An 11561-nucleotide genomic window follows, 5' to 3' on the forward strand; every position below is an offset into this window, starting at 1 on the left:
TGCGCCAGGAGACGGAGGTGCGGATTTCTTTCACACCTCCCCATGCACAAACACTTTTTTTGGGAAAAAACAACTCCTGGCGCATCTGTTTGTCCCCGTCACCCCCTTTTTTCTCTCCCCTGGTGACTCATGGTGCTGGCTGGCGGGTTGGAGGGTGTTGCTCTTCTTGTCACCAGCTCGTGTGACAGGTGAGGAAATGCAGAGTTGGGGAAGTGCCAAGGAGGTGCTCTGGGGCTTTCCCGCTTCAGCAAGAGGGGATTGGGGGAGGTGGGTGGGAAAACAGAGCAACATCTGTTCCCTGTCTCCACTTTGCAAAGAATGGGAAGATGAACAGGGAGGAGACAGCGAGAGATGGGAGTTTTTCTGCCCAGAAAACCACGGAAGTTTCCCCTATCTGAGTTTCCAAGGGTTAAGGTTCGCCCAAGCCTAAAGTGACCTCTCCATGTCCTCTAAATACCTGGAATAAGGAATAATGACCCAAGGACTTCTTTGCTGGGGGAGTTTGGGCATTCAAGTGTTGCCATTGGATGTGCAAGAGTTGAGATTCCAGACGACCCCTCTGGATGTGTGCCCTATCCTTCCTCAGAGCTGGGATTCTGTGAGCAAAATCTCCTGCTGGACATTCTGGTGGTGAGGCTCCTGCTAATTCTTGTTTAATTCAGTGCTGTGAAGGATGGGTTCATTCCAGCTGGGAATGCTGGAAAACACACATGCAAAGAAGCCAGAAAATCTGGGAGGAAAATTACAAAATCCTGAGTCCATGGGCAGCTCTCTTGATCACACAAAACTGGAAGGAATTTCCTCATGTCACCTGTTGCTGCAAGAAAATCTCAGGGATAAATCCTGCTGCTGGATTGTAGGGAACACAACTGACATCTCCATGTTCTCTCCTGATCATTGCATCCATGAAGTTTACAGCTTCTTTAGGGACACAGTAGTCCTGAAACATTCACTATCTCAAACCATGGAGTACAGAAAACGCTTGAATCCAGGACCTCCATAAAAATTCCCTGTCTCCAAATCACATCAGTCCCAAGCTGGAGACCTTTAACTTTGTTTCTCACCTGGGAATAAGCACACAGGGATCTAGAGATTGTTTCTCCAACTATAAAGTTGTTCAACTTTATATTTTTGTGGGTAAGAACAATGCCTGGAAGTGAATCAAGGAGTAACTGGAAACTTGCAGGGGGGAAAGAAGGAAAAGGAAGCAAGAAATGATCCTGGAAGTGTTCAAGGCCACGTTGCAAGGAACTTGAAGCAACCTGGTCTAATGGAAGATTCCCTGCTCATGGTAGAGGGTTGGAATGGGATGATGATCTTTAAGTTCCCTTCCCACCCAAATCATTCCATGATCCCATGAAGCAGCCCTGAAATGTTGGTGGTCATGATCTTCAAACAGCTGGAAAATCAAAGTAGGTCTTCAAATGTCAGTTTTTCCTCTGGAATTATCCAATCCAAGGGCTGGATCTGGCTGGTTAAGGATGATTCGTTGTCCTGGTTTAGGGCAAATTTGGGAGGAAACTTCCAAAGGGGTCCCTCTAGAAAGCAGGTTCATGCAGCCCCTCTCCCTCACAGCTTGGGAAAAGATTTCCTTGGAGAAAAGTGGAAAAAACTGTTTATTTCAAAAAACCCTGACATCTGAGGCGTCCAACATCATGCAAGTCATCTGGAGATTTTCCCAGGGATCCATTGAAGACTTGAGTCCTTTAGGATTGGCAAGTCAGCAGGGATAACTTGAAATATCTCCAAAGACACCTGTGCAGATATCTGGATTGACTTCCTGGAAATAAAAGGCACGAAAGCCCAGCAGATCCAATGGAAACATCTTGGGATATCTTCTCACTCTGGACTAGGGTCAGAAGAGCACCAGAGCTTTGGTAGATCTGAACAAATCCACTGTGGTCGAAACTGTTCCCAGTCTAGAATGACAAGATGGAAATAGATCCCCCAGGATGGCACTCCTTAAATGTCCATACCTCTGTGCCATGAGTCCATCCTGGCTCATTTTGGGATGGGAACAAAGCACAGGACAGGATTTCATGGCTGATATTCCAGCCCCTCTCAATAGCTCAGCAGGTGAGGAAGAGGATAAGAGGGATTTGAATAGTGAGTTTCTTCTTTGTCTCTGTGCAGCATTAGTGTCCTGGGTTGCAGTGTAGGATGTACACAAAGTATTTATTCTGTCACCATCTTCATGAACTGTTGAAACCAGGTGGGCTAGTGTTTTCCCAAGCCCCCTGCCTCTTCTGCTAATGGCCTTTGGAGTGTCTTCTGTTAATGGCCCATTAACGCCTTGCCCATGAGTCACAGGTAACTGCCCCCTGCCTCTTCTGCTAATGGCCTTTGGGGTGTCTTCTGCTAATGGCCCATTAACGCCTTTGGGGTCTCTTCTGCTTATGACTTTTGGGGTGTCTCCTGCTAATGGCCCATGAGTCACAGGTAACTCCCTCCAGGGGTTATCTCTGTTAATGGGCCATCAAGGACCCACTTCACACTCCTCATGCTATTGTGAGATGCTCTGCCCAGGGGGAGGAGCCAAGCATTCTCACCTGGATATAAGCTGGTATGTGGGACAGTGCAAGGGCACTTACCCACTGGATTCCCAGAGGAGCAGAGCTCCCAGACCTTTCTACAGGATCACTGCTTCAGGAAGAGCCCCTCACCTGGACTGCTTCCACCATCCTGCTCAGGTTGTATTCTGCCCCTGTCAGTGATCCTTTGTGTTATTGCATTTATTTTATTTTACTTTTACCTTTTTACCTTTCTTTTTTAATAAATTATATCTCTGACTTGGAGCCTCTCATTCATTTTGCTTTCAAACCACAGCAATTAGGAAAATTCCCTTTTGACATCAGGAAAATTCCCTTTTAGGCTCATGATCCCAGTATTTCAGAACCCTTTGCTGCATCGTGCCTTTGAACTGTTGGCAATTATAAGAGTCTTTGCTTTAGCAGAAATCACTGGGACAAAAAGGCTTCCTGAAGTGCTGCTTCCTGGGAGAACACCATGGAGAAAGCAGAAGGATACAGATTGTGTTGAAAGAGGGAATGTGTGTTCACAGCTGGTGGGCTGCACGTTCTGCCTCTGCAACTGTGGCTCTGGCTGCCACCACTGGTTGTCCTGGTGCTTGGTGGCGCTGCTGGCCAGGATCTGCTGGGAGGTCACTGTGAGATGGAGCTGAGGTCACCAAGCCGTGCTCAGCTCCTGGAGCAGCTGTCGGTGTTATTTGGTTTGGCAGCCTCTTCTTCTCCCAGCTGGAAAAACTGAAACCTAACCCCTCAATGCACGCTTTGTTTTGGAATTAGCTGCTGGAAGTGGTGCTTCCCGGGGCTGGTGTGGGATATAAGCTGCTGTCCATCAGGATGATGAGGCTGGGTGACAGCTTGGCTCTCCCACTGGCACAAATTGGGGAAGGGCTGGAATGTTGTTTCCAAGCACTTTGCTGTGTGGGAGAGGAAGGATGGTCCTAGATATGGTCTCTAGAGGTTTGGAGGAGATGCAGGATGATGCAGGCTCTGTGCAATGGCCCTGGTTTTCCTTTTGGGCTGTTTATTCCATGGACATTTTCAGGGATGGATTGGGATTGGGCAGAACTGGCACAACAGGATGTGGACATCTCCAGTCCATGATCTAACGGGGTTGGCTGGGGCTTGCCTCAGCCTGGTCTAGTGGAAGGTGTCCTTGTCCATGGCAGGGATTGGAACAAGATGATCTTTAAGATGCTCTTTTACATAAAAAAAAAATCTTTGTTGTGTAAATCATTGTAAATTATATTCCTATGAAGCTCTCTGGAATCCAGACCATGTGGTAATGTGCTCCACACCCCCAACAAGTGTTTTCCATATAAGGAAAAGTTTAAGACTCACCCCTTGCATTTCTTTAAGGAAAAGAACCCAGAAACTTCGATACCCTTCTGACAGGGATTGGCTAAGTGCCAATAGAGAAGCATCTATTGAACCTTCTCACTGTCCTTCAAATCCTGTACCTCTCCCTACTGGCAGCAAGCCAGGTTGTCCCTCCTAAAATATTCTGTATTTAGGAAGGAGCAAAAAGGAAGTAAAGGGTTTTTGGAGTGTTTCTAGCAGGGTGTCAGAGGTTTTCTCAGACACCTGTGCATGGCTTTTCTCTTGTTTTCTGTAACATCTGTTATTTTGATGTTTTTCATTTATCAAACCTTTTACTTTACAAAACACTTCTGAAGAGCAGTCTCACTGCAATTATTTTTAAACCAATCTGCAAGGGCTGGACCCTCAGAGACTGATACATTTACATGTGGTTTATAAGACTCTGGTGAGGTGTTAACCTGTATCAAGACCATGCCAGGGTCAAGGATAACAGATAATCCCATGGGAGAGCTTTGAAATCATCCATCCCAGTACTCCACGTGGGTCAGTTTTACTGGAGCCTTCACACACAAGGTTTGCTCCAAGTGCCAGTGGCGTGGGGTGGGTCCTGTTTTCTCAAGTGCTTCCCAAGGTTCCATGGGAATCCATGAGTGGGGAATGAACACACCTAAAATCCCTGTGTAGTAACCATGTCTCATGCCTAGATAACACTTCCAGGATCCCCTGAAATCCATATAGTTTCTCTTGCTCTCAAGAGGGAGCATCCCTGGGTTGATGTCACTGTTTGAATGTGAGTCACTGAGAAGATGGAGTATGGAACAGCAAGCAGCAGGGTTCCCAAATATCCCAGTGGCTTTCACACTTTTTTTTTTTTTTTTTTTTTTGTGGAATGGAGAGCTGTCAGAGATTTAAGAGACCATTCATCTGTTCCTTCTCTTCTCCACCAATATTTGGAGGATTCATCACTTTATTCTGGTTTTATATTCATTTTCCAGAGGTTTAATAGAGTCCTAGGAAGGTTTGGGTTGGGAGGGATCTTCAGGACACTCTAGTTCCAACCTCCTGCCATAAACTGGGATTCACCCACTATCCCAGGTTGTTCAGAGCCCTGTCCAGCCTGGCCTTGGGCACTTCCAGGGGTGGGCTATTCCAGCCACAACTTCTCTGGGAATTCTGTTCCAGGGCATCACCATCCTTCCAGGGAAGAATTTCTTCCCAATATCCAATCTAAACCTCCCCTCTGTCAGTTTAAAGCCATTCCCTGTTGTCCTGTCACTCCATCCATTGTCCCAAGGCCCTCTCCAGCTCTCCTGGAGCCCTTTTAGGCTCTAGAAGGGGCTCTGATTTCTCCCTGGAGCCTTCCCTTCTCCAGGCTGGACATTCCCAGCTCTCCCAGTCTGGCTCCAGCGCTGTTTTATTTAAATGGTTTTAATTTATCCCCTAGTCTGGCAATTTATTTAAACTTCTCTTTTCCCTTCCCCACCAGAGTCAGAAGCAGAGCTATAAAGTTGAGATAGGATCTACCTGGGACTTGTCAAACACTTGTTCAGGCAGCAATGGGAAACTCCAAGTACATTTGTTGTATTAAAAGGAATATGAGTCCCAGGAGAGCTTTTCCTAGTAAATTTTGCAGTTCACTAAACAATCAATTTCCTCTGCACACCTTCCCTGGATTCCATGGAGCAGGAGCTTGATTCTCCCTGTGTTATGTCCTGATTCTCCAACCTACTGGATCCTTTTCCCTGTGCATCAGCTGTTGCTGATGGTTGGATATCCAGGCAGGGATATGGATGGCAGCAGGATGTGCTATCCATGTACCTCTTCCCACAATCCTTATTTCTTGGTCATGCTTAGTTAGAGCCTCCCACCATGTGAGTTTGGACAGCTGCTCCCTGCATGGCTCAGCACTTCACTCCAGCGGCCCAAGGAATTCCTGGGAAATTGCAGGAATCAGGAATTCCGGATTTTTTTTTTTTTTTTTTTTTTTTAAATACCAGTTTCAAGTAACTTTTTATTCCAGTGTGATATTCCCAGGGAATATTTCTTTGTGGTCAGCAGTCAAGGGATCTTCATTCTCTGCCAGTGAGTGAAATTCCTGTCCCTTCAAGGAAAATGTCCCTCAGGGGTGGTGAAAGAACCTGGAGGAGATTCCCCAGAGAACGGATGGATGCTCCATCCCTGGAAATGTTCAAGGCCAGGCTGGACAGGGCTTGGAGCAACCTGGGATAGTGGAAGGTGTCCCTGCCCATGGAAAGGGGTGGAACAAGGTCATCTTTACACCCTCTTCCAGCCCAAACCATTCCATGATTCTCTGATACTTGATAGTCACTGGAGATAAAGAGATTCCCGCAGGAAGTTTAAGATGCATCCTTTGGCTGGGATGAATCATTCCATAAAACTGCTTCTATCATTGCCCCGACTCCATGGAGAGTGTATGGAGAGGGATTCAGCTGGATTCATCAACCAAGAAATCCACACCAGGATCTTTTCCATGCTGCCTGATTTCAGCCAAGACCTGATTCCTTCACCTTGGATGTAAAGGTCGTGTGCGTTGTTACATCATCCCCAGCCAAAGACTATTCCCAGGATATTGAAATGCTCCTGTGACGCTGCCAAAAATCCATGGACATGCTCTCCTTAGCGTGTCCTCAGTGGTTGGACTGGACAATGTCCTTCCTTGGAAAGAACCTTGGCTTTCCTACTGGATTTTGCTTCTGCTCACTTCAGCTCAGCTCCTCATCACCTTTCCTATTCCCACCCTGATAATCCACAAATTTCACCAGTGACCTCATTCCATTTTTCTGCCTTTCCAGGTCCTGAGCAAGGCCATTGGGATGTTGCAGATGTCACTGACAGCAGCTGTAGTTTATGGTCTCTTCATCCCTCTGCTTCCTTCCTATTCCAGGCTGCCAAGGGATGCTCCTCTGGCTCTGCCCCGAGTCCTGCATCATCCTGGAGTTCCTCATGTGGTGCAGGGAATGCAGCTTGGAGGCTTTTCCAAAATAATTGAAGATTAGGGACAATCCAGCTCGATGGTGCCACCAGTCTTTGAGAAGCCAGAACTACCTCAGAGCGAGTTTCTCTCCTCTTGCTCTTCCCAAAAAAAAAACCCTGTTGCTGTAAGCTGAGGAGGGCTACCAAACATCTGGATCTTCTTAGTTGTTCCACTGATTTCCCAAGGAGGCTTTTTCCCAACTCACATCCCAAGATGTACAATTCCCTCTTCTCCAAACAAAGTGGGAGGGGTAAGAAGAATACAGAGCTGTGAATGGCTGGTTTTGGGACATCAGGATAAATCTGGATCATAGCCTGGCTGGGATCTGTGCAGTCAGGAGTTGATCTAGGTCACAGAATCATTTAGGGCAGAAGAGAGGGCTTCTTTGAAATGGTATTTCTATTTCAACCCCTTGTGTGGCCAACCTCAAAGTCACACCAGACTCAGCTTCTTGGGATCCTGTTGAGCTGAGGACGGAAATTCCAAAGCCTCTCCCAGGATCTGCCCACCCTTATGTGCCCTCTGTGATTGTGTTTTTGCTGTGGTACTCGGAGAAGAACCTGACTTCATCTTCTCCATGAACATCTCCTATGAAAAAGGTGGGAAAAAGGTGTTCCTTTACTTCCCTCTTTGCTGAACTCGGTCACCTCATACACTTTATTCCCCAACCCATCTTGGTGTCCTCCCAAACCCCATATTGGGGGTCCCCTACCAGATTTGCTCTATTTTGTCACCAGGTCCTTGAAACTGAACTCATTACTCCAAATTTGTCCTCCCAAGTGCCACATCCAGGGGACAAACACCTCCCCTTCCCTTGCAAATAAAACCTGGGATGCAGTTGCTGAGAGGGATGGAGATGATCCCAGCTGGATCCTCATTGTCTGCTCCAAGGGACATCCACAGCCTGGGGTGTCATCTTGTTAACATCTGGAATGAGGAGCCATAGAAACGGATGGGGAATGGAGGATTTTATTGTGGGGAATGCCCTCAGGGATTTTGAGGATCATGGAGAAAGTGTTTGTCATATCCATCATGTTATTTGGGGACTGGAAAGGTGTCTTGTGTTCCCAAGTCTTGTTCAGTTCAGTTATTGGGGGATGCTCTGTCAGCCTCATTTTCAAGACCAGAGGAGGAGGGAATATTAAGATCCCCTTTCCTAACTTGAGGAAAATCCGTTTTGGGATGTGATAGAAAAATCCAAAGGTAGAACACAATTTAACAAAACTGGCTTTTCTGCTTGCATTTTGGCATTTTTGTTTTGGGGGGGTTATTAATTTGTTTGTGTGTTTGTTTGTTTTGTTTTGTTTCGTTTTAATTGAGAGTATGAACAGCTCCTATGTTCTGGCAAATGGATAATCCCAGGATAATCACCTCTATCATAAGAACTAGATCCAGAAGGTGTCAAGCTGGAGCTGCAAAGATGGAGACAAGTGGGACATTTAGACACCCTGAACTGTTTATTTTCACACGGATCTATTTTAATCCAGCTGTAGGAATCTCTTCCTGCCTTGTTCACTGCCTGGGCCGGTGCCATTCATTGTGACAAACATATCCAGGGATGCCAAAATGGAAAAGGAGTCAAGGATGTGTCTCCTGCTGAGGGACATGAACAACCACCAGGTTTGCAGGTAAAAAACTGTCACCTGCTGGTGGCTGGTGGCTGGATATGGGCATCTTTCCCTCCTTTAGAGCAGGACATGGATAAATCCAGGACCCTGGACAGTCCAGCACTGCACTGTGCTGGAGAAACTCCTCAAGGTGTGTTAGATCCCATTTGTGTCTCTTCCCTGCTGGAATCTCTGTACTGCAGCCCTGCCTGAAGGTAAGGACTTGGATGTCCTTGTCACTGAGCTTTTAACTGAGGGACAGGGATAGGAGCTTTTCCCCAGGAAAATCTCATTGGTTTTGACCTCTACACCTTCCTGTCCTCAAATTTCCTCGGTCAGCCTTGCTGGTGCAGACAGGGAATCACTTTTACACCAAAGTCTCCTTACCTCAGCCCTGTTCTCCCACCGCACCCCCAAGAAGCTGCTCCAGCTCCCGTGGCCTTTTCCTTTTAATCTTCCTGCCTTCTTCCCATCTTGGAGCTGTTGCCAATTAAGAGCAAACCATTTGATCATGCCATAATCCCAACGCCAGCAGGCAGAGCCGTTGGAGCATGGAAAGGGAGGGAAAAAAAAAAAAAAAAAAAAAAAAAAAAAAAAAAAAAAAAAGGAAAGAGAGTGGGGAATAATAATAAAAATAATAATAATGTAGAGGAGAGGAAGATAATAAAAAGCAGCCTCTTCTTCCAGCTCTCTGCTCACAAGGTAAAGAATCAAAAAGTCATTTGATGCATAATTGATTGCTTTGGAGTGACTCACAAATTGCTCAGGAGCCTTGATTCTCGGGATAATCAGCACACGGAAAACACAGGGACGTTTTGACCGCAGGGTTGTGGGGAGGGGGGGTCTGGGGAGGAGGGAAAAATAAACACCAAAAGAGCACGGCAGCACCGGAGCGAGTCCCAAATATTTTAATGAGTGCCGAGAACAAGGGATTTCAGAAGCCTGAGCTCAGGACAAAACAATAAATTAGCAAACACAAAACGGGAACAAAACAAAAAGGGGCTTTTTAGTTTAGTTTTTTTTTCTTTTCTTTTCTTTCTTTTTTTTTTTTTTCCCCTGACAGAAAAGCACAAAAGAGCTGAGCTGGTGGGGCTGGGGCTGCAGGTCGCTTTCCCCCCTCCCTGTTTCTCTGGAATGTGTGGATGGGAAGGGGAGGGATGCAGCCTCGAAGCTGTGTGTGTATTCCCTCACCCTGCTTGCCCCACCCTGGGTCATCCTATCTCCCAAAATACTCCAACAGAACCTATGGCTCATTGGAAATGTCGCTGGGACTGGAAAACAGGTGTTGGAGCACTTGGATTTCATAATCCTGGTGACTTACCTCCAGAAAAAGAAGGGAGGAGAAGGGCTGGACTTCCATTGATCTCCTAACTCAGTTGTTTTCCAAGAGGGAATTTTACCGACCCGCACTTCTTTTGGACGCTAGGAAATGACAACAGCAGCACCACAATCTCCAAATGAGATTAAAAAGCCTCCAAAGGACTATCTGGCTCTAAGAGCCTTGCACAACCAATATGTGGGAGTTTGGAAGCTGTTCCTTCTTCCACCATCATCTGATCCCTGTTGTCTGCTCTATATGGATATTGTGATTGCTTTTCCATGGGTCTGGCCACACCTCTCTTCTCCAGCCTTTCCCAATTTTCTGCTGCAAGGGCTGAATCCCTGGGGATGTTGTTGCTGCGTAGTTCAGGCTCAGATATTGTCATCCCGAAATATCCAGCGGAGCACCTTCCCAGGGTTCCTGGATGGAGGGTTTTGCACAAGTAACTCATCCCAAAACCTCTAGTCATCCCTTAGTTTACTTTTTCTTCCCTGTCCTGACCCCAGCCTTTGGAAGCAGACACACCCCAGCTCTGTTTTCCCCAAAATTAACTTGTGGAATGCCTGAATGCACCAAAGAGTTTGGAATTCTTTAGGGAGAAAACCTGTTTCCCAGTGTGAATGGAGAGGGCTGGAATCCCTGCAGGAACTGGTGGGGTGAATCCATCTCCAACACATGGATAAGTGCCTTTTCATGCTTCCTTGCAGTCTCTCATGTTGGGAGGCAACTGTTGGATAACATTAGCCCAGCTGGAGGCTGGATTTCAGCTTCTGCTCAGAGCTCAGAATATGCTGGAAGCACTGGGAAAGGGATTTTCCATGGATTTTCCAGCTTGCTTGGTGCCTGTGCCCGCCACATCCTCAGAGTGCCTGACCTGGAGCCTCATCTCAGGTCACTGTAATCCTGGAATGTGCTCCCTTCCCTTCCCTTCCCTTCCCTTCCCTTCCCTTCCCTTCCCTTCCCTTCCCTTCCCTTCCCTTCCCTTCCCTTCCCTTCCCTTCCCTTCCCTTCCCTTCCCTTCCCTTCCCTTCCCTTCCCTTCCCTTCCCTTCCCTTCCCTTCCCTTCCCTTCCCTTCCCTTCCCTTCCCTTCCCTTCCCTTCCCTTCCCTTCCCTTCCCTTCCCTTCCCTTCCCTTCCCTTCCCTTCCCTTCCCTTCCCTTCCCTTCCCTTCCCTTCCCTTCCCTTCCCTTCCCTTCCCTTCCCTTCCCTTCCCTTCCCTTCCCTTCCCTTCCCTTCCCTTCCCTTCCCTTCCCTTCCCTTCCCTTCCCTTCCCTTCCCTTCCCTTCCCTTCCCTTCCCTTCCCTTCCCTTCCCTTCCCTTCCCTTCCCTTCCCTTCCCTTCCCTGGTTTTCCATCTCCTTTCCACTCCACCTCTTCTCTCCAGGGATTGGGAATCATCTGTGGATGGAAGCCTCCATGTAGAGTAACTTGGGTGGGTCCCTCCATCCCCCCCCAACCCCTGCCCCCATGGGTGGCTCAGTGACACAAGAAGGACAAAAGGGACCTTGGAGGTGGCCAGGGGGTGGCAGAGGTTGCCCAGGGAAGTTGTGGATGCCCCATCCCTGGAAATGTCCAGGACTAGGTTGGATGGATCTTGGAGCAACCTGGGATAGTAGAAGGTTTCCCTGCCCATGGAAGTGTGTTTGGGATGAGATGAGCTTTAAGATCCTCTCCAACCCAAACCATTCTGGGATTCCATGATCTTTCCAGCCTCAAATCTTGTTAATTCCCCTCTGAACCCTCAACTGGCTTTGAAGCCAATCCTTGGGATCACGCACAGTAATGCTAGGTGAA

This window comes from Zosterops lateralis (genome assembly GCF_965231275.1).
Source record: "Zosterops lateralis genome assembly, chromosome: 1".
Taxonomy (NCBI): Eukaryota; Metazoa; Chordata; class Aves; order Passeriformes; family Zosteropidae; genus Zosterops; species Zosterops lateralis.